This window comes from Anas platyrhynchos, chromosome 4 (assembly GCF_047663525.1).
Source record: "Anas platyrhynchos isolate ZD024472 breed Pekin duck chromosome 4, IASCAAS_PekinDuck_T2T, whole genome shotgun sequence".
NCBI lineage: Eukaryota > Metazoa > Chordata > Aves > Anseriformes > Anatidae > Anas > Anas platyrhynchos.
This window is the reverse complement of record NC_092590.1, coordinates 69,946,972-69,970,552: the sequence shown is the minus strand read 5'-3', so window position 1 is coordinate 69,970,552 and position 23,581 is coordinate 69,946,972. Positions and strand designations below refer to the sequence as shown.

At 37.2% G+C, this 23,581-nt stretch overlaps 2 long non-coding RNA genes across 2 annotated transcripts; both read left to right on the top strand.

The window, feature by feature from the left end:
- Nucleotides 1-6,018: 6,018 nt before the first annotated feature.
- Nucleotides 6,019-8,436, top strand: LOC119716966 (uncharacterized). The gene is made up of 3 exons (XR_005265849.2): nt 6,019-6,270; nt 6,371-6,458; nt 7,984-8,436. It is a non-coding gene; the product is annotated as an uncharacterized lncRNA (long non-coding RNA).
- Nucleotides 8,437-16,175: 7,739 nt separating this feature from the next.
- On the top strand, nt 16,176-22,824 carry LOC106015908 (uncharacterized). Its single transcript, XR_001188240.5, has 3 exons — nt 16,176-16,295; nt 16,406-16,481; nt 21,599-22,824. It is a non-coding gene; the product is annotated as an uncharacterized lncRNA (long non-coding RNA).
- Nucleotides 22,825-23,581: the final 757 nt, after the last annotated feature.

Below are 23,581 nucleotides of genomic sequence, written 5' to 3'. Positions count from 1 at the left end.
CACAGAATGCACCTTAGGGTAAATAAAAAACGCAGTGGGAGGTAATGGAAAATCAACTCTATAACAGTTTTCCTTTCTTGTGCACTTTGGGTTGAATTCTCCCTTAATTTTTCCCTTGCATAATAGACAAGCAGCTCAGCTGAATCCCTGGGACTGTGCCAAAACTGATAGAAGCAGTGGAAGTGTTAAGCCTATTGTCTAGGAGTCTATTGATTGCATTGTCCCAAAGGACCGTTTCTGAGTTGACAGACCATAGCTTTTTTTTTTTTATTATTATTTGTTCTTTATTATCCTTATTAAAAAACAACAACAACAACAACAAAAAAACAACCAATAACAAAACATGATGTAGACCACACTCAGAAGTCCTTCTTCTGCCCTCTGCTCACTTGAAAAACAAAATTAGAGAAATTTGGAATGAGGATGACATTGTAAAGCTCTAGAAAGATCAGAGAAAGTCTAGGTTAAAAGAAAGTCTTATGACATTTATGGAACAGTGCAGAGCTCCTGGTAAAATAACAGAGAGGAGGGCTTTAAGTCATTCAGAGGCTTGAAGGTGATCTAAATTGCATAGTTCTGAGTACAGTGTTGGGAGATCTTTACCTTTAAGATTCAGTTTAAGAGCTGGATCTGTTGGTCCTGGTTTCAGTTTTACCAAAATCTGTTCACCATTGAATTTGCTCATTGACATGTTCTGTATACATCTGAAAATAGAAATAAATAAAAACTTCCTGCCATTTCAAATACTCTGCTGCTGAGCTCTGGGGGGAGGGGGGGGGGGGGGGAGGGGAGGGGGGGGGAGGGGAGGGGAGGGGAGGGGAAAGCAAGCAAACAAACAAAACAACAACAACAAAAAAAAATGTTGGAACCTTTTTTATCTCCATCTTCTATTCAGTCTGCTGGCTGCATGCTGAGCCTAGCAAGCCAAGATGCAGGGAAGGTAGGGTAAGTGTGGTGGGTTTGTAAAGGTGCTGGTTACTTTTTCTAAATATACATTTCCTCAGCCTCCCAAGGACCCTGTTGAGGGTGTAGTGAAGTGATATCTGGAAACATTTTGCAAACGCTAACCTTAGCCAAAAGTCTGCCTCTGCTGGAAAGCAACATGCCTTTTCCCCTTTCCTGTGGAAGACCACAGATATTTCAGTGTAGTAACATGGGCCCTACAAAAAGTTTTAAGACTTCCTTTCCATTGTTCCTCTCCTACCCAAGCTAAATTTTAGCAAAAAAACAGTACTGTTGCATTTTTTTCCACCCACGTAAGACTGATGTGAAATATAAAAGCTTGTTTTACGACTCTCAGTCCTCTCTGTAATGAATGATTTTCTTATTCCTGAGGGTTAGTAAAATCTACCAAATGCATTGCCTCTTCCCAACCGCAACCCTCATGCATGGCAAAACAGTTCTTCTGGCAGTGGGCTAGCCTTTTCTACCTTTCATTTTTTCAGCCCTGGTTCTTTCTAGCTTTGCCAAAAGCAGCACTCTGTATGGTTCATTTTCCTGTAACAAATGCACTTTGACCCCTCAGTTCTCCTAAATCTAGCCCAAATTTTAACTTTGCCAGTATCCAGGACAATGGGACACTTACCTCTCCCAGAATCCTTCTACGTTGTTGTCCCACTGCATTTAATCTTTCAAAGCCCACTCTGATCAGTAATAAATCTAACTATTTGGAGAAAGTCCTCGTTCTTCAAAACCTAACCTGTTTGTCCATCCTGCCAGAACATAAACCAAGAGAGGTATGTCTATATTAAAACAACAACAAAAAACACATTTTGAACTACCTTCCTCATTTTAGTTGTCTGTGCAGCCTGCAATAAGTATTTTTTATGACTCTACTTCTAGAAATGTTAGCATAACCATAACAACAGTAGACACAAACAGACCAAAGTTATATTTTCCTACTTTTTAAAAAGTTAGTGTCTCTTCTAAGCCATATTTCTCACTCAGCTTCTCCAGACAACACAACTTAAGAGTTTCATGGTTGTAGTATACACTGAAGACCAGTTTGTAGCTGAAAACTCTGAAAAACAATATTTTTCACTATTCCATTACCATTCTAGGTTTCTGAGGTATGCAGCATCCATCAACTTAAATACATAAAGTTCTAATTTCCCAAACCCATTGTTCCTAGTCTATGCTCGAATTATGATTTATTATTCTATTAGTTTTTTAAAGTAATTACCAACTTATATTATCATTCCCTCTCCTTCTTTGTTTCTGAGGGTTAGAAGGTCCAGGAATAAAGAGAGTTCTACTTTCAGAATTCTTTGTTCCTACTCCTGTCTTTAAACCTAACCCTCTTTATACACACGGACACAACCCTAAACTATGCGTATGTTATTCCTCCTTGATGATCTTTAGTTTTTCAGGCATGCATCATACACCAGTGAAATTAAATTACAGAAATTGATTTTCCCACAGTATAATATATACTGCAATGAAATTCCTGGCTTGCAAACCTCTACCTATTTGAAAAATTATTCCATCATAATATTTTACTGTCGATGCTCCACTCTGTGCTATTGTGGTTTGAGTGACTTGAATTCTACTAACTTTCTGCTTACTTCTCTTTACTTAAAAACGTAGAACGTTCTTACACATATCTAACAGAGCTTTAAGCATAATCTCAGGATCTCTATAAAGAATAAAAAATGAATATAGCTTTAGTGTCTGCAAACCCAGACTTTATCACCACTTTTGTAAGTGGGCAGTATCTGACAATATATCCAACTATTAAATTCATGAACTCTTATTTCCCTAAATGCCTATACAGTCCCTTGTACAAGCATAAGCCTGAGCCAGGCTTAGTCTGTAACAGTCAGAAAATTGATTTAATTACTTTAGTATCATATTCCATTGTTGAGAAGACCCATCAGTGCACTGGAGAAGTTATGCCCTTCTGCTCCTCTTTAACCTAACTCTTAATTGTAAACCACCACTATCCACCTCCTTTCTTGTCTCTGTCTTGGTAAAAAGAAAGGCATGTACACTTGTCTTCCACTTCTAATTTAAATGATCTTAGGAAATTTGTATCTAGGAAAGGCAAATAATTTTGTAATTGTATTATTAAGTGGTTGAGTCACTATCCCTGGAGGTTTTAAAAGATGTTTAGAGCTTAGTGATATGGTTTAATGGAGGACTTGTTAGTGTTAGGTTGGACTAGGTGATCTTGGAGGTCTCTTCCAAGCTAGATGATTCTGTGATCTATTTTTTTTTTTTTTTTGTAGGCTGCTTTTGAGGCCATGCTCCTTCTTAGTACAAATAGAAGCTGCCTTTTGACAGACCTTTTATCTTTGAGCTAATATAATAAACAGATCCTTTGTGTTTATCTAAATTTGATGAGTGTGTCCAAACTGTAAAAGAAATGATAATTGGTTCTTGGCTATATGTGTATCTATATAGTTTTAGTCCCATTCGGTAAGATGCACTACAAAAGTCAATGAAGTATTTGAGGATGAATTTGTGAATCCTGCATTTCTTGACTAAGTTTAGTTAAGGCCTTTATTATATCTGTGCTATAAATGCTCTTTTCCTCATTTGCAAGAAGGCTAATCCAGAAATCCAACAACGTTTACTGGTTTAGTAAATTAAACACATTATAACAGATGTCTTGGACAGATGCTCAACTAACTTTTAGGTCCTACCCATTTGGAAGAGAAACAATAGTGTTAACACATTTCTGGAGAATCTAGTACTAACCTAGAAAAATATTTTTTTCTCTTGTTTTTGTGTGTTAATTAATAGAGTTTAGCCAAGGCCTGATATAACTAAAGATCCATCCAAATGTAAAAATCAGCTGTTAATCTGCAGGAGAGTGTACATGTTCTTTAAATGATGAGATTCAGTCCCAAAGCAGTGTAAGAAATGTGACAGAAGGGTAAAACTGGCTCAAAAGCATCTGTCTATCCTATCCTAGTGATGGCTGCAAACTAAAGCTCCCTGTGGTACACATCACAGCGGTTAGCTACAGACTGATCTTGTGAAGAAAACCACAAGTGTACCTTAATACCACTGTAATCTTGCTGGCTCTGCTTGGCTCTGCAGGATTTTATTTGTATTTAGGATTAGGTCTTAGCAGTTTAAAAGCTTTTTGGCCATATAAAGATTGAGGTCTCTGCTGGTAAAACACATTCAAGTTAATATTGAGTATTAATAGCACAGGAACCTTTCAAATCAAGATGGCTTTGGAGTTTCCCGATTGTCTTTGTTCAGAGACCCAAAACAACATCTATGTCTGGTGTCTGCTTCTCAGTATAGACCTGTAAGCACAGAGGGATCCTATTTCTTCTTTTACTTTCTTTTAGTAACAGAAGAGAGAGCATATTTCTGGATCTTACACATGCTTTTTCATAGAGATGTACAGTTTCTTATATACTCATTTGCTTTACATTAAAGAGCACTTATTCAGGTTTGCTTTAGGTTTTCCAGCCCTGGACTTAATCATATCTGGGCTACCTGGGCTGAAATATCTCGTTGAAGGTACAATCCTGTTTGACAAGGGATTAAGCCTATTCCTTCACTGGGTTCTGTTCTGTAAGTCTCTGATTTATGGAAGATTCTGTAAGAACATATATTCTGTTAAGGTTCAGCTTCTAGACATAAATTTTGACTACTTCAGCCAGGCTACCAGTAGCTGGATTCTTCTGATGTTCCCTTCAGGAGTCTGCAACAGCTCACAGTGATAGGACATCACAGCTGTCTGAAAACGCTATGCATTCATTCCACAGAAGGCCTGAAGGCTTACAGCTGTACCTGTAAGAGCTTTGTAAACCTTCCTTCTCTCTGCAAACTCCATTTGACGAGCAGCCCTCGTCACAGCATCTGTCTCTGATTCTCTGCATGGGTGACTCTCAACTCCCTGTCTAAGCAAACCCTTTTCCAGTCTGACGTTTTAGGTCTGCTTCATTCCAAGTCTGAATCATAGGAAAACTACGCTGTTGTAGTGTGGATAATGCCTTTTTTTTTTTTTCCCCCAACTCGATCCATTTAAGTTAAATTAAACTATGCTACTGTTTTCTTTTTCTGAAACAACTTCTTTATTTTCCTTGGATTTAATTCTGTGCATTCAAGCGGGAAGTTAAACAATGTCAACCTGAAGAAAATGAATCATATAACACGCAGAAAAAATAGACAGTGGAAATGGTTGTTATTACATTAACATCTTACCTATGTCTTTAATGGAATTACTGGAACATCAAGGAGAATTAACCAGCTTGAAATTTATTTTTAAATGTGCTTTCTCATAAAGTGCATCCTTTCTCCCATGCATTTAATTTTAGTGATAGAAGAAAACAAGTGTTGGGATAATGTTACTGTAAAACATCTCTCTGGAGTAGCTAATTCTTATGTGTTAACAGTTTTCTATCTCTATTATATTGTTGAAATTGCTTCCTTAGCTAACCTGTTTAGGGCTGTTGCTAAAGATAAACGTATCAAAACCAGCTTATGAATTCTGCCCTTCTAGAAGAGATTGTTGTGTCTGAATCAGGTGAACCTTGAGTTGTTTTGGGAAGAAATCTGCTTCTTATTGGCATTCTTAGCTGTTTGTGTTAGTCCTCTTTGCTACAGCTCTAGATAACTGCAGGCTGCTGTGGTGGATCCAACTTTCCTTTTTATCCAATTCCCAATGAATGCTTCTAATGGCTCTTTCTTCATGACTGCTGAGGTGATAACATGGATCTTGTAGGTGGAATCTTGAATTGTTTCAATGAGTTTAGGGACTGAATAAGCTTGAGATCTAGATTGAGAGACATTTTCTCAAGCACTCATATCAGAATCCTGGAAACCCTCATTGTTTTGTGATCTTTTTGGTACCACCATGGACTTTACTATTCTGTTGTGTGACTGCTTCAATTTTTAATATGAAGTATATAGGTAAGTTTTAAAATAGAGTTTGTGCTGTAAATAATTAGTATAAAATAAACAATGAGTGCACAAAAACCCACCCCACAATCAAACTAATTGCTAACAGGTGTCTCACCTGCCAGTGAAATGCAGCTCCTCTCTGAGATGGAGCCTGTCAGTGCAACTCGTGTTTTGGTGTAGTTCAATAGAAAATGCAAGAACAGTTTAATGAAACAGAACATGGAATAACAGAAAGGATTCTGAAAAATGTCAAGTGTCATGTCCTTGAATACCAAGTGCTGCGTTATTTTCTCATAAAACTATAACAAATAATTGACTGGAACTCTGTTCCTCCTGAATGATCCTTTGGGGAATTCAGCAGTGCAGAGTAGAAACAAACCTGACAGATGTGCTCCTTTACTTCAGGTTTCTGTCAGAGCAACTGTGTCTTTTGTTATCAGGAACTTAGTCAAGGGCTCCTTAAAGGTATTTTTGCCGTTTAACTTGATCCTTCTTTTTCCTGCAGAAATATAGGACAGGAATCGTGATGGCTTGTATATTGCTGACTGTCACTATGAAGTGTGACAACAGGAGGTCTTCAGTATTGAGCAAATGTATGTGTTTTTATTTGGCTATGTTGCCACCTTGAATAGTTTCTGCCGCTTGCTTTGTTTGCTTTTTCTTCCTCTTCCCATCTAACTTTGGCTATGTCATTCCTTGTTTAGGTATGTTCATGACCTTCCTTCAAATTCTGTTATTGTCACAACACAACTTTTCAAGTATAGCTGTGTAATGCATACCTTCATCCCTTTATTTTCCTCCCATTCCCCCTTCATTACCTATATACTTTTCAAATTTTAGCAAGTAATAGCTATACCTTTCAAAACTTGTTTGAACTGCCACACTCTTCCGAGATGCAGAAGGAAGAGTTGTATGTCACAGTTCTGCATTATTTAGATGTACCTCGGCATTGGTATCTATTGAACCATACAATAAACATTTTATTTTCTGGGTATTTGTTGTCAGATCTCCCAAAGTGGAGCAGCAGTAATTTTCAAGTTACTGTTATGTGGGGGTTGAATTTTTGGTGAGCAGCCTTCAAAGCTGGCTTGCCATTTCAGAGTGTTACGAGCTCTGGCATGAGCACTCAAGAGCGTAAAAGGAGTAGTTTTCATTCTAATTACTGTTTCTGAAGTTTCAGCTGTTTAGGTGGAAGAAGGGTCATGGGAGCTGTAGAAAACTGAGCCAACTAAACAGATGGGATATTCCAGTCCAGCTGAAAGAAATACTCTTCCTCCAGAGAAGACAAAGAAGGTTTTAGAGCTAAAAAAAATTTCTACATCACCTGCTATGTTTGAGATCTTAGTGCTTCACAATAAGCATCAGAGAAATTCCGCAAGGAAGGAAAAAAGACAGTTCAGTTAGAAGGATTTCATGAGCCAAACACCAATTTCAGGGTGTCTTGTTATCCATATTGGCTATGAAGCATTCAAATGAATAATATCCAGGTAGCAGTGGCTGGACATTTACCTGGGCGGAATGAAACAAGAGGACAATAATTGTAGAGGGAGTTGAGATTACACCAGTCCCAAGAATGAGAACACTTCTAATCTTTTTTTAGTTTGTAGTGCTATGACAGCCTGAAAATAACGTATGAGCCAGAGAAAAAGACTTGTTTCTGGCCTGATATATATGCAGTCCAAGTAGAGACGTGCTATGGAGGAGTGCAGGTAGGGTTGCACTACAGAGCAAGAAGTACTGAAGAAATACAAGATAACTGATCAGTGTGAGCTATGAGAGGGATGACAAAGTGACTTTCTTTGCTATAGTCTGAGTCAAAAAGCAGGAAGGAAGACAGACAAACCTGCACAAGCTGGAGGCATCTTGCTGTTGTACCCTGTTGTTTCAGTTGGATTCTCCTGCTTCTGCAAGATAGACTACAACAGAGAAATCAGTGTAATTGTCAAGAAAATTATTTTTGGTGGAAAAGTGGTTAAATGAAAAGAATAGTTCTGCATAGTGTTAAATGTAGCATAACTAATATTAAACACTACAGATGACATATTTACCAGCCAAAAATATAAATAAATGGAAATCTAAATGTGAGACACTTAATCATTTCTATTTTTTTTTTCCTAGACAACATCCAAAATAAAAATAAAAGCTGATCAGGAAAGACAGAAAAGTAAAGTGAACAATCCAAATGTGCTGTCCTTGGGAGTGAGAAGGAAAATCTCACTTGGGAGTGAGAAGGAAAATGTGCCTGTTCACTGCTACAAGGTTAGGAAGAAGGTACACAAAAGCAAATGGAGGAAGACTTCAGGGTTCTCAGAATGAAATCTGAATGACTGTCTATTTCCATCTGTGCTAGAGGATGTTGCTGGAAGATGTGGCCACTAATCGTCTTTGTTGTAACACAGCAGTGGAGCCTGAGCTGGAAAAATGCTGTTGTTTTTATACCTCCATTCAGAAGACATTGGTTATGTGCCCAATTAAGCCAAATGCTAATAAAACTAATTTATCTAGTGTTGTCTTAAGTGGCACATTTCTATAAGCATTTATTGCACTGAATTAAGTGTAATAAGTGGGCAATGTTCACTGTGACCTCAGTAAAACCTTTTCAAACATTCTGCTTCCAGCCTGCCGTTCTGCATGCTTGGTCTGCACAAAATGTTTTTGGAAGGGAAGCATATGTAAAGGCCATTTAATATACTTCCAAGAGACTAAGAGTTATTCATTATCCTGCCCTCTCTCTAAATATACCCAGCTGGGTATATAATCCTTATTTTGCCATCATGTACTATAGACTCTTCTGGAATATAATGCTAGCAGATAGCATTTCTCTTGAGATTAACATTAAAGTTCATTTATCAGAAATAAATATTGAGCAGCTAGGAAAATTTGCAGTCAATACTTATCCCAAAAGAAAGTAGATTTTATTTTAATCGGAACAAAATTGTGTTATAGATTGTGCATTGTTAAATACCTTGCAGTAGATAGATGATTTACAGCCAAGGCAGAGTAATTAGGTCATGGCCCAGGGTTCCTATTTGTCCTCTGTTTTTGGTAGTATGTTTTCCAGAAACATACTTTTATTTTATTTTTTGAGGAATTTTGAATTCAGATGTATTTATGGGCTTTCCTTGGTTGTATGGATTATTTGCAAGTGAGTCTCCAACTTCAGTGGAGAACACAAGAATCATGGAGCAGGAAATACTGAAATACATGTATAAATTGAAGACAGACTTGATTGACTCCTTGTCTTCTTGGAGTTGATTTTCCCCTATTAAAGTTCATAGGGACTTCCTCCCTATCACCATATCACCAAATCAGTTTCAGAATATAGGTCTTTGCCACATACTTTTAAAAATTAGAATTAGTGATAAGATTTGACTCATATTTTGCTGTATCGGAGCATTTGATCACATGGGATTATTTCTGTACCATGCCACAGAAGAGGTATGAGGGTCAGACATGAATAGTCATGGTTTAAAGTTTAAAATAAAATTGCCATATATATTTTTAATAATCTCTTTACATTTGTTGCAGCACTGACAATGTCAGTGAGGAGACTGTCAGAAAAATACCATCTGTGAGAAAGAAAAGGTAAGTAATTTTTATACCTCATAGCTGGCAATCATAAAAGAAAGGTAGAAATCCTTATCCTTCTTTTCTCCAGCCCTGACAGCTGGACAGAAAAGCTGAGTCATATTAACTGACTATTGGCAGGTAAAATAGATCAGGTCAAGCACATTCCATGGACTACATCAAATGCAATTAATCTTCACATAAACTGTAACTCGATTTTCAAGAAGCATTTGGACTTAATAGTGAAAATTTTAGACTGCTTTAATCTACATCCATCCTGTCATTTATATATATAGGTCCTTTGTTGCAACAATTTTCTCTCCAGCTATATGGCTGATCCAATACTTAAGAAGTTCAATTCCTATGTTTTTTACCTGTGAAAATGCTAGTTCTGTTTGTTAAATTGTACAGGTTGCCTAAATTATGGGGATTTAAGAATGCTGTTTGTATTCATGGGTGGGATGTTCTCTTCTGCTCTGCACACTGATTCTGTAGCCTGGTTTTCCTTCCTTTTGCTGTAGGGAGCCTTGTGTCACTCCTTGACTTGTGTGCGTCTACACTGTGTTCTAGTCTCTGTCGTCAGGCTTTGCGTGTATGTGTGACTCTAGGGACCTAATCCAAAAACATTAAAGTCAGAGGGAATCCGCTTGCTTAGATGGATTTGGGGTAAAGTCTGGAAGGCCAATGTTTACTCCCAGGGAAGGGTTAAAGGGCTGTTTCTTAGTCTGAAAGTGGGCAGGATATACTTCTACTTTGGATTAATAAAAAAGCAAATGAATCTAATGTAGAAGAGGACTGAATAATTGATTGTGCACAGAAAGGCATGTTGCTATTAAACATGACCACCAAAGATGAGAGATAATCATAACTTTTTATATGAATAACATCATCAGGAGAAATGTAAAGAGACAGAGGGACTGGCATCATACCTACTTTTTACTCTTTTTGTTCAGCTGCTATGCCATAACATGCCAAACGCAGCTCTGGATCTAAATTTTGGAGTGGTTCAGAGGTGAGTCTCCTAGTTCTGAGTTCTTTTCACAAAGATTGCCCAGTGTTTCTGGGGTGATGTGCAAGAAGTAAGCAAATAAATAAAGGAGAAGTGAATCTCTTAAGATTCATTTCTTCAGAATAGTCTGTGGCCACAGGAGGGCAATACTGTTCTGTAATAAATTTGACATTACTCACTGAAAATCTAATTTGCAAACAGGTACCTGAGGGGAGAATAGGATTGATCGTGTTTAACAGTCATTGAAGTCATATTGATCAAAAAGTGGATTTATGCCTTAAGCTATGTTTATAAGTGTTGACCAGCTAGTGCTCCCAACGCTGCTGTGAATTTCATCTTCTTTTTCAGAAGAGCAAATTGCAGCGCAGAAACTGAGAGCTGCAATACGATTTAAGGAACTGCTGCTTCCCTTTCCTTGGTTTATATTGTGACTGGTTTATGCTCTCCTTCCTACCACGCTCAGACCAAGAGGTGGCACAGGCAATGCAATAGTGAGTATGGCAACCCTTCATGGTGCTGGTGAATGGTTCTTTACCCTTTGTCCTGCAGCTGTTTTAAAATGCCCTAAAGAGACTTCAACTGAACACAGTAAGTGTGTGACTCTTGCTAATACTGGTAGAAGTATTTAGCTGAGAAGCATGGGTCTCAGTTTTCTTTCCTTGCTTAAGAAAGTTTGAAATTTCTTTGTTTTGCCCAGAGGCCGAGGGCATGTTCTTCTGTATTGGGACCCAGACAGGACTCTAACTTTTTAGGTTCATGCACTCTCATAGCTGGCCAGATAAATATTTCCTGTAAAACCCTCTAGGCTTATTAGTTAGAAGATTCTCAAGAGTAGCAAGTGCTGCAGGTTTTAAATCCTTGAGCCAGGTGAGAGAGATGAACATGCCTTCTGTGAATAGGAGGTATAACTGTTGGGTCTTATGAGAGAGAATGGAAACTGCCACTTTGTTTTCAACGAAGATTAGTCTGTTAGGTGTGCTCTGAGACTAGTGGATTTAACCTTTAAAGGGGGAGGATTACTTGGTTTACACTGTCTGAGAGTTTAGTGTGAGGATGATGTTTGTCACAGAAATGAGATATTTCCGTGAGTACCTTTGGGCACTTCATAATTTACTGAAGTACCATGCATTACTTCAAATACTTAAACATTAACATGAACATAATTTGTAGAGTTTGGCTGTGTTTCTCCTGAGTTTGGAGACAGTCAAACTCCCAAACTAATAGAAAAGAACAAGAAGGCTTCTCAGGGCAAAATCTCTCATCTATGTTATTAGTATGTCAGGAAAGGTCTTCAAGAAAAGCTGAAATCATATTAAAAGTTAGAAAAGCATATTTATGAAGAATAGATTGCCAGCTTCCAAGCTAACCTTTTAGGTCAACTGGAAATGAAAATGTTTCACGGAATGAATGATCTGCTACCCTTTTAGCTTCTGTTTCTGAATAAAGGCTCAACGAGGTCCCGTTTGGAAGGACAGTTCTTCTGAGTGATGTTTTTCAGTTTGCACAGTATGCCTGACATACCTGCAAAAGTGGAGACCCTTGTCCTTACCTTCTCTTTAAAAGTTGCTATGTTTCCTCTGAACGTTTTAAGGAAAGAAGGAACAGTTGTGTAAGGTACATCTTAAATGCAAATTTATTTTTTGTGATATTTTTAATTTAAGAGTGTTTTTTGTTTCATAATCTGGAGCACTGTCTTTTGTTTTGCTAGAATAAATTTTATTGCTTTTATTTTTTAATCTTGTCTAACAGGAACTGAAGCAAAACTGACATTTTTAATACATTTGCATTGGCAAATGGGTAAGGAACCCAATAAAAATTGTAAGTTCTTTGCAACGCTTGTAACCCAATTTGGCAATTATCATCTTCCAAACTGTTGAAATCATTTTGGAAGCTGGTATTGTCAAGTGCTGAGAAAAAGAGTGGAAAGAAAAAGAGTGGAATTCCTTCTGGAGAACAACGACCACTCTCCTTCTGACAAAAGGCAGGCAGTGATGAAGCAGGCCATGAGGTGATGAAATTAAGTTTTACCTGTTGAGTAAGAGGTGTTGAGGTGTTTTTTTTTGTGTTTTTTTTTTTTTTTTTTTTTTTGGAGGGGTGGGCGTTGGGGGGCTTAGGTGGGGAGAATCTACATTTTGCAGTTGAGACACTTAGATATGACTCCTTTTATTCTTTTAACATGTCACTTATTTTGTATATATGGTGAATATAAAACAGCTGGAGACAGTCACCCAAGTCAGTGGTGGCATTTTTGTATGTACTTGGGTAAATCCCTTTCTCAGTTACCTTCATAGTCCCTTTATCTACTTGAATCACTGTATTCAAAGTCCCCTACATTACTTTAAAAACTTATCCTTAAATATTGAAGATGAATTAGATTAGCGCTTCTTTGAGTCATTGAGTGTCAGTTTTCTAACAATCAAACTGTGTGAAAATGGTCTTGTACAAGATGGTTTTTGTTTTTCTGAGATTTTGTCTACTCTCTTCTATGCATACATTGTATTCCTAGACAGATCTACACATATTGACTCTTGGAGGAGTCAAGTGTCAGCTGAATGTCAGAGAAATTGCCTTTATAACAAAATCTGTTAAGGTGTGGGATAACCTCATGAAGAAAGCAAGATACTTTGTGAACTTTAGTATGAATCAATCAAAGCGACGAAAACCACGGATAATATTGACCTCCATGGGGATGAAGAAAGTGGCTAAGCATTGGTAGTACTTTTCTTCTTAATTAGTGTTATCATTTTCTTCTGCTTTTTAAATAATTCACGATTAATATTACTTCAAAGGCTGATTTCTATCCCACTTCTGAATGTTAATAGGCAAAACCAACTTCTTTCATTCTTTTTACTCTTTTGCTTTAATATTATCAACTTATTTTTCTGGCTCATTATGGAAATATTTACTGATTTAGAGGCTAAAAGAGATCATTAAGATGGGCTCATCTGACCTCTTGTACAAACCAGACCAAAGAACTGAACTCCGTAATCTGAGCATCAATATTTCTTGAGATGAAGGATGTGTCTTTAGAAAGACACTACATTTTGCTTCAAGACTCAGTGACAACAAACTCACTATATTATCTGGTAAGTCTTTGGAATGCCTAATTAGCTTCACTTCAAAATTGTGTCTTCTGTCTAGCCTGGATGTAATTAGTGTCAGCTAGCTGCTATGGGATCTAGATGTGTCTGGTTGGTTGCTCAGGAGAGAGAGCACCTGAGAACAACAAAGAATAGTTTGTCTCGTTGCTCCTAGATCCTGATGCCTTTAGCAGTCTAGTTGAACTATCCACAAACATTTTTGGTGTAAGCTTGGAAAAACCTCACCTAACTTTATACTCTGGTGTTTGGGGGTCTATGTTATGAAGTAGGACATATATGTAGGACAGAAGTGTGAGAGGTGGCAGAATTCACAGAGCCTAACTTTAGCCAAGACAGTCCAAGTCTCCCTCTGTTGTCAGTGAAAATAGAATGGTACTTCCTTCCAAGCATCCAAGTTAGAATATTTAAAGAACCTGGAGGAGCCTCTATAAATATTCCATAGTTCCATAGTGTCCATATTGTACATTTCTTTTCTGAGAAGTTTAATTTCTCACCTCCCTTTTTTTTTTGAGACCTTTGGCTATATGGGGGGGGAGAAGGGACACACGACTGTTTGAAGAAAATGTACTTCCGAAGAGAATGCATTGACTTTCATTGGAGAATCTGCCAATAAAGAAAAAAATGATTCAAACATGAGTTAAGAGTAGCTTTCTTGTCTTTGCCAGATGAATTCCTAGGTGGGAGTGTGTAGGTTCTTGTTTACAGTTGTACATTAGAGGATAGTTGTGTTGATGTAGGTCAAGGACATTGAAAGTGTATAATAATCAATTACACGAACTAAAATTTCCTCTGACCTCAATCTGGAGGGATGCTGTGTACCCTTTAGTACTGCTATTGTTCTTAGTGAATATATATATATATTTTTCAGTTTTATTGTTGTGTTTGTTTTTGTATTATGCTTTCATGTCATTTGATGATGGAAAAGCACAGTATGTGTGGGACTGTTCCCGAGCTTTAGAAAGCACAGTCACATTTCACTCACACAAACCATTGTGACATTCAATATGAAGAAAAATATTATTCCTAAACCCTGGGGCACATGAATTACAGATTGTTAATGTTACAGAGAAGAGTGTGCTCTAATCAGTTAGCTGTTCAACACAATCCAACAGCTTAAGAGAGCAGAGAGGTTTCCAACAACACTGCCATTGCATACTGGAGGGATGCGATTTTTCTTTTGCTTCCAGCTTTCCCAGAACTGCTGATATTTAACAGTAAAAACTTCTCAAGTTTTCTATTCATTATTTAACAGGATCCTTTTTAAATCTTATGTAGTCGCTAAAAGTTCCAGAGTGGTGATGCCTTTGGCTACCTAATGTATAGCTCTTAGTTTGGTTCTTGTTTTGGATCACACATGGAACTGTACAGGCTGACAACTGCTGTCACCTCAGATAGATCACAGAATCATAGATGAAAAGAACCCCTGAAATCTGAAGTGGAGGAAAGTTATCACAGAATCATAGAATATCTCAGTTGGAAGGGACCCATGAGGATCATCAAGTCCAACTCCTGGGTCCCCAAAGCACCACCTGAAAAATCAGAGCATGCATCTGTCCAAATGCTTTTGGAACTCCAGCAGGCTCAGTGCTGTGACCACTGCCCTGAGGAGCCTGTCCCAGTGCCTGACCACCCTCTGGGTGCAGAACCTTTCCCTAACCCCCAGCCTGACCCTTCCCTGTCCCAGCTCCATGCCGTTCTCTCAGGTCCTGTCGCTGTCCCCAGAGAGCAGAGCTCAGCACCTGCCCCTCTGCTCCCCTGTGAGGGAGCTGCAGGCTGCCATGAGGCCTCCCCTCGGACTGCTCTGCTCGGGGCTGAACAAGGCAGCTCTGGGCTGCCTCAGAGCCTGGCAGGGATATCACAAGAATCTTGGAATAATGGATGCTTCAATATGAGACACAATTAAAGAGAAATAAATTAATTTGACCATTTGAATTGGCATCATAGAAAGGAGGCATGTTCTGTTGCCAGCTCTGTGACAGACCTACTATATACCTTTATCAATGCCTTTCCAAAGTTTTTCTCTTACCCACAGTTGTCTGTTTAAAGGATGAAACTTCTGGGATTGGAGCCCTCTGACGTGATTTGGTCAGGCCTGCTCTTTGTAGCTTCTAGGTCCATCCATAAAATAAATACTAACAGGTTACTCTGAGGCTTTAGAGAGACACAACTCTGTATACTCTTATGCAATTGATTTTTTTTTCCAGGTGTTATTATCATCACAAAATGATGCAGCAAATCCACTGCTGTGTGAAAGGCTGCTCCGTGTTGATATACTGCAATAAGGGGTGCTTATTTCTATTTGTTAGTTATACCAGGAAAGCCAAAAAAAAAAAAAAAAAAGAAAAAAAAGGAGGAAAAGCAGCTTAAGTTTTTAAACCTATTATGCAGTATTCCAAAAGGTCAAGTTGCTTTTCTTTTAAAATGCAATTTAATTGAAAATGGACAGTAGCCTGGATCTTCTTCAGGCGTAATGAAGCAGGCTATTGATATGCACCATGTGTCCCTGATTAAAATCAGAAGGCTAGGAATGTTCAGCCAATTAGGCAATTTGTGAGACATTGGCCCAATTAGTTTGGGACCATGGAGAAGCAGGTACACGGTAAGATACTTTGTGTATTCCCTGTAAACAAACAAAAAAACCCTACAAGGTGCTGAATGATGTCCAGACTAATAAAGCCAATTAATTGGCTGAACTCTCTTACTGCTCTTTATTTTGCCTCCAGAAAGATTTCTCTGTAATAGAAATTTACCAAGTAAGTAAACATAACATTAGGGAAACACAAAGTGTTTTTTGTTTATTTGTTTTATTTTTTATTTTTTCCCTCATGAAAGGAACTAATTCTTCAACTGTTTTATATACTAGGATTTTGCAAAGAACTGTTTCAGAACATGCATGAAAAATGAAAATCCAAAAACGGTGGTGAAATTCCTTGAATGAGGTAATCAGTAGAACTTACTATACCTTTTCTATGAATTACAGGAATTTTGTATTGTGAATATAATACATGTGAATATGAATAAAATTTCTCTCTAATTTTGTATTGTGAATATAGCAGTTTCTGAACACCTCCTTTTACAAATTCCTGGTTAAAAAATGTCTTTCTTAAAGGAGTACAGAAAAGGATGGACTTTTGGATCATCTTAAGCAGGAAATATTCATTGTAGAATATGATTACAATTACATACAAATAACTCTTCATGCATTTCATGTTCCAGTTTTGTCATGTACAGATCCTTGTGAAGTACAAAGACACATCGAGTGATGTATTATTTGGCAAGAATATGCCTTATCATGGATCTACCCAAAGTACAGAAAAATTTATCATTAAGTTTGCAATGCTGGAACTATTTATTTAGTTAGTTATATTTAAATAGATGTATTTTATTAGGGATGAAGGAAATGATCAATTAGCTCTCAGCTAGGAGACATGCACAGGGTATTCATCAGATTTGCCAAATTGGTCACAGCTGCAATTGTTTCTAAACTGAAGAAAATATTGTTTGATACTGGCAAGTAAAGATAGAAAAGTTTCTTTAACTTTGTTAGCAATTCAGTCTCCCCTAAGGAAAAAAAGTACATTGCAGAGGCTTTAACCAAAAATGAAAGCTTCGCATAGTTTGGTTGGCTGCTGTTACAAAACACGTGCTTCACAGCTCCTGAGTATTTGAAAAACAGGTTGATTTAATCATTGACTCAGGGGCTTTATTCACATGAAAAAGGGAATTAAAGTTCAGCTACTTTGTTGTGGAGTAAATATTAATCCCAAGGTGACTGGTACTGAGGTGCCTAAGAGATAGCACTCAATTACTGAAGGTGTTGAAGGTTTTTTGGCAGCTTGGTGCCTATTCACTGCACTTGTGCTGAACAAGGAAGCAACTGGAACAAAAAATAACAACCACAAATCCTTCAGGGAATGTATCAAATCAGAATTAAGTTTACTTCTTTTGCCAGCCAAAAATTTCTGGTGGAAAGTGTGATTTCCATAAGTAATGCAGCTGCACAGTGAAGTCTGACATTACCTATGAGGTGTTTAGGTTGCTAGCAGTGGCAGGAAATTAAGGAACATTTACCTATGGCCCAGTCAACTGGAGCCATTGGCAGTCTGTACAGAGAATAGTGTGGCTTTGCTGCAGCTAGCTTTGTGCTGGAAAGTTTCCCTTCAGCTGTAGCCCATTAGAAATTGCAGTTTGCAAGGAGAACAGAAATGTTTGCTTTGCAGAGGTGTCCCAGCCTGAATACAGGGCACAGCTCTCAATTCCTCCTGTTGCACTTCCACTGTATTTAAAATAATGAAATGCTTTCTAGACCATGGCAAATAAGTGTGAGAATGATTTTATAGCCTCCAAGCAATGGTATTTCCCTGAGAAAGGTCAGTGCTAGACTCAGTCATTGAATACCTAATTGAAAATACTGAGAGCATGTGTTGAGGTAAGGGCTCCTTTTTCTAAATTTTCAATTATTCCTTCAAAAGCCTAGGTTTAGTAAGAAGACCCAAGGAAGCCCTTCTTTTTTGAAATAAATTGTAAATGAGCAGTGCCGTAGGGTATCTTCCTGCAGAATTAGGAAGGGAAGACAGATTACTTAGAGCTTAGGTGAGTACTGACAGAGCAGTGAGCATACAGGATGAGAGAGTGCACCCTTCTCTGGCTCAGTTTTGTGATTTGACTGGTTTTATTTGGGAGTCTCGGCCGTACTGCAAGTGGGGCAGGGGGCTATGCTGCCTTGTGAGCTTAGTAGGGCTAAGACCTGGGGTGGGTATGTGGATGGAGTCCTGGCCATTTTAGGCACCCTCAGGGTTGAGTGGAAGCTGAATGTGAGTTTTGAGGGGCCAAATTTAGGAAGGAGGCATCTCAGGCTTTTCATTGATGCAGTCCCAAAGGAGATACAGGGAGTCCGTCACAGATTGCTGATTGTGGAGCAATTCACCCAATAATTACTAGAGTATTAAAAAGTTTTTTCTTCTATCACATATATATGTATATATATAAACCAACTAGTTTCAAACTTATTATTCTCTTTTTATATTGTCTGCAGCTCAGAAAATTTTGGAAACTTTTGTCATTGTTCAGAAAATCAGAATCTCTCTCTATTTTTAGAATTAAATTTGTATTTTGACCAATTTTTATTGCTTATTTCCTAAAGGTCATGCTGTTCTCACATGATGTACCGATTCTCTTCAGTATAGTGTCCAAACTTCATTAGGAAACTTCATTGCCATATTTTTCTTTTGGTTGATATAATTTATGAAAACATTGTCTGACATCAGTCTCAGGACTGATTCTTTAAAAATTCCAAAAAGTAGAGAGCTGCCTTCACTGTCAGCACTTGGCGTTCTCCAATTCCTTACTTAGAATTTTTGCCTGAATCCCTAACTCTTGATTTTAAGTCTGTATTACTTGTTTTACACCATATACAGTGTTTTACTGAAAGATTACATCTATTCCATACCTTATTTTGTAATTTTTGGGTCTTAAATTTCAAGCCCATATAATCTTTTTTTCTTCAAAAGACACCTGACACTTACCAAGTACTTTATACTTTACCTTGATTGTAGTCATAAGCTGCAAAAGAATGCCTGTGATTATTTATCGAAGTTAAAGTGTTCTTCAAAGCAGAAACTGCATCTTTTTTCATGTAGAAACTGTGACTTCAATCAACCAGATAATCATGTGTTTAGGGTTATGATAACAGATGCATAGTGTCTATGAGTCACCCATATTTATTTATTTATTTTGCCAGATCCAAAATTATAGCTCACTTTTGATAATTTGTACTCCAGAGTCATGCCTCTAGATGAAAAAGGTGAAGGAACAGCATCTGAAAATGAAATACCATGTGGAGAACATGACAATTCGCTTTTCCTGTCTTGGAATTAGAGTTTAATTACAATCAAAGAACTCTTCAACATAAATTGCAGTTGCAGATTTTATAGCCACATGTGATGGTTCATGTCTTGCAAGTAGTTTCATGGAATGATTCGCATCAGTATATACTCAATTTGGTAATAGTGCCTGTCTAAGAAGGGGCTCTGACTGCGATGATGGGCAATGTTTTTGAAATCTCCAGGGCTATGCTAGTTCTGAATTTGTTTTTCCTCCAGTTTTCAGATGTGTTATTGTCCCACAGCTGCGCAAGTCTGGGAACAAATGTCGGTTTTTCACACTTCTCAATCAACCTCAGTGGAAAAATCAGAAAGTGTAGCTTCAATGGATTGTCATGGCAAACAGTGCAGTTTATTTAGTCAAGTAGTTCACAAAAATATGTACAGTGTCCATAAGGAATCTCCATGCTTCTTTGGACAAAATGATATTGGGTTATACAGATAATTGTGTTACATTGATACTAGTCTTGTCCTATTTCAATATCACATAGTTTTACATTTCTGTGATAAGAGGATACACTATTTAGTTTCAACTACTTGGCCAGCTGGAAATGTTCCAGCTGTGGATTTAGGGTCTTAACTATGCCAGATGATGGGTACATCTGAAAATGTCCTCTTTTCAAAAGCCAAGCTCCTTTCAGTAAAGTAAAAAAAAATAATCTAAGCCAGAGAAGGCTAAGGAACAAAAGGAAAAGCATAAGCAGATGAAGATAAAATTAAAAATAAAATGCAAGTATAGTAACCCTGATGGATTGGTTATGTGTAGCAATAAAAATATAAATCAATACTTTTTTTTTTTTTTTTTTCAGTCTCAGATACGAAAGAAAAGTAAATTTTCATATGCATATTTTACAAAATGAATTGTAACTAATTTCATCTGGCTAATTTGAGGATTCTTCCCTGCCCCCCCTGCACCCCACCTCTCCAATTATGGGACAGAAATCCAGGACTAAATGTTTTGTTTCCACTTTGATTTCATCTGAATCTGTGCTTGCATAATACAATTGATAAAGAACTATCCTATATATATGAAAGGTATTGTCTTCCTATTAATTTCATTATACACCTGTATTGGTGAAATATATATATAAAGCCTAATGTTTGTCTTTTCCTCATCTTTAAAAATGGGCTAATACTTAATTCTTTTTGTAATGTTTGGTGAATAATAACTCAGGGGTACTCACTTGTGGATCCTCAACAAAAAAGCATAAAAGATGGTTAGCCCCTGTGCTGCATTTAAATTTCGTCTGTTGTTTAAAAATCTCAAAGCTTTTTATAAACGTTGTCAGTTGAATGTTCTGAACGTGGGGAATTGTAGCCTGTTTGCCTGAAGGCTGTTTCAAGGGAGAGCTCATGCCCAGAATCTTGTCTCATTCCCTCCAAGCTGGGAAAATACCCAGATACCCCAAATCCTATATCTGTGCTGCCTATCATATGTGTTTTCTTCATGTGCCTTCAGAACAGGTGTACTCAGTGGTCCATCTGGTCAGTTTTAAAGTTAAATAATTTTGCTTGGTTTCTCCTTTCAATGGACATCTCCAAAAGGACTAGTATCATCAAGATTGCCCTAAATAACTTCAAACTGATAAGCACAAACATAATGTGATTTGGAAGCTCCAATTTCAAGATTGCTTTAATAGCTTCAAGCTGTTTACAGCCTTTTGCAACTACTTGTATGTTAGTATACAACAAATATAAGTGCTTCCCTGTTTCTTCTCCCACCTGTTTTATGTGAATACCTCTTTACAGCAACTATCTCTTATACAAAAGTAACACATTTCAATGCCCTTACTTCAGCATCAATGTTAGAGAAAATGCTAGAGAAAACATGCCAGTATGAACACTTACATTATTACAGGAGATGCTGGAATAAGGAATTTGATTTAAACCTATCAAACAAATCTTATTTTAAATAAATTATTATTTTTTTAGTTCCTTGCAGAGTTTGTGCTCACTTCGGTTTACTTCAGAGAAGGCTGTTTAGTAGTAAGTGACATCATGTCGGAGAGGTCCTCATACCAACATACATGATTGTTCTCTGTGTGCCACAGGATTTTGGTATTTATATAACAAAATACCCATGAAAGGTTTGAAGGGCATCATCAGCATTTTTAAGAGAAGGGTGTTTTTTAATCACGCGTAGCAAATCCAACTAGAAGCTCTCTTCTTTCTAGGTAAGTGACCAGCCTCAAATTGGAGAGGAGGACCAGAAGATGTACTGATATTATGAAACAACAGGGTTTCTTCAGGAAGGTGAAAATGCTACACAGACAGCTTTTAAAACACTATATTGACTTTTTAAAGAGGATTCAACAGTGTTGAAAATGAGATATGTGAATGGATTGCTTTTCCAGTGATGCTTCAAAACCACAATTTTCAGCCCCTTGACTGGAACAAACCTGCAATCATTTTGCTTCCTTGTTGGGTCTATGACTGTCAGATGTTCTTTAAAAAGACTATTTGGCAGATTTATGAAACAACACATATAAAAAAAAATCCTAAAGGTTTCAGTATAGTGTCAGATAGCTATGTAAGCTACTGATCAATTGGGCTATTGCAAGCATTTCATGGCACATTGTGCTGTCTTCTGTTGTATCTTTCTGTGTCTAAAACTAGACCCCTGGGGAAAGATTCAAGTATATGTGTTAATATTCCTTGCTCGTACAACAGAAGTTTCAGCAGTCAGGCTGAACTTGCTTCCATAGCAGGTTTCAGAGCCTGTGTCCAGTGTGGCAAAAATAGGTTGCTGACACTTTGTATGCAGTAAGAGATGTTGACTTTACAGAAATATTAAGTGAATCCATTAATCTGTTATGAGCAATTGCCCTCCTGGTAAGTCATATATTTTCCCATTTATTGTATTGTGTCCTAGCCAAACTGTTGCCCTTTCAGAACAATGTGCCAAAAACCAGCTCAGGCAGAAGTTTACAACTCACAGAAATGGGGCCTATTAAATTCATAAGGGCTTTGGAAACCAACCTATACAATTCTAAGTACATCAGAATTCCAGAAAGGGAACAATCATTATAATTTATATTATTACTATTCAACCAACCAATAAATGAGGCCTCAGATATATTTTAACTCTTCATAAGGTTTTAGACTGTATTCTCTTTTAGATAACAGGTTTTACTGAAGATCAACACAAAAACAAATGTGCCAATTTACACCAAATAATTTGACCTCTGGGAATATTTAGAGATTTCAGAAGAGAAAAGTCACAGCAATAGCACATTAGATCAAAAATGCTGTTCTGTGTGTAATGAAAGGGTTTATTATCATTTAAGTGTTAAATGTAATTCACAGAAATGAACCTTAATGCTTGAAACACATACATTGTTATAGTTGCTTTTAACCAATTCAAAAAGAAAAATGAGGAATGCCTCTGTCCATTAATAAATATCCCAATATGATAGTTTATAAAGATGTAATTTATTTCTACTGACTTGATATGACAAAGGTAAAAAAAATATATATATACATATATTTGAGTTTTAAATAAATAGCCCTTTTGTTGTCCTTAGGTAGAATTCAATTGTCAAATGCATAAGGTTCAAAGCAACAGAGACAGATATTTCGTGAGGTCATGCTGTCTAGTAATGTAATTTTTGTCAATTCTACTAGGCAGAGTTAACAAATTAGAAAATCTCTGTGCAATATAAAATTCTCCACTCCTGTCAGTAGTTATTAATGTAATTCTGTTTACTCTTTCTCTTAGGCTTTTGAACCTCTAGCGGGTGTATACTCTTTTTGCCATCTTGAGATTCACTCAATAAATTCCCAGTGAACATCGTTATACTGTTAATGCATTTAATTATCAGTTATTTGTTATTTCTTTATCTAAAAGGATAGATTATGACAGTATATTTCTTTTTTGAGATGAGTATAAAGATTTTGGATTTTAGTGGATTACACAGTACTTTTAGAGTAAGTATTCATGTAGTTTAGAGTGGTTAAGAAGCTTACGCTGTTTTTGCTGCATGCTACTCTATTAAGAGTAGACATATTTTGACTAATATACTCAATCCTTTAGTTCTTCTGCTTATAAAAAACAAAACAAAACAAAGAAAAGAGTAAGCCTATGTGTATACCAAAGCCACTTCTTACCATGAGAGACCTCTGCACTCCCTGGCAATGTGTGCTGAGTTCTGGCATCA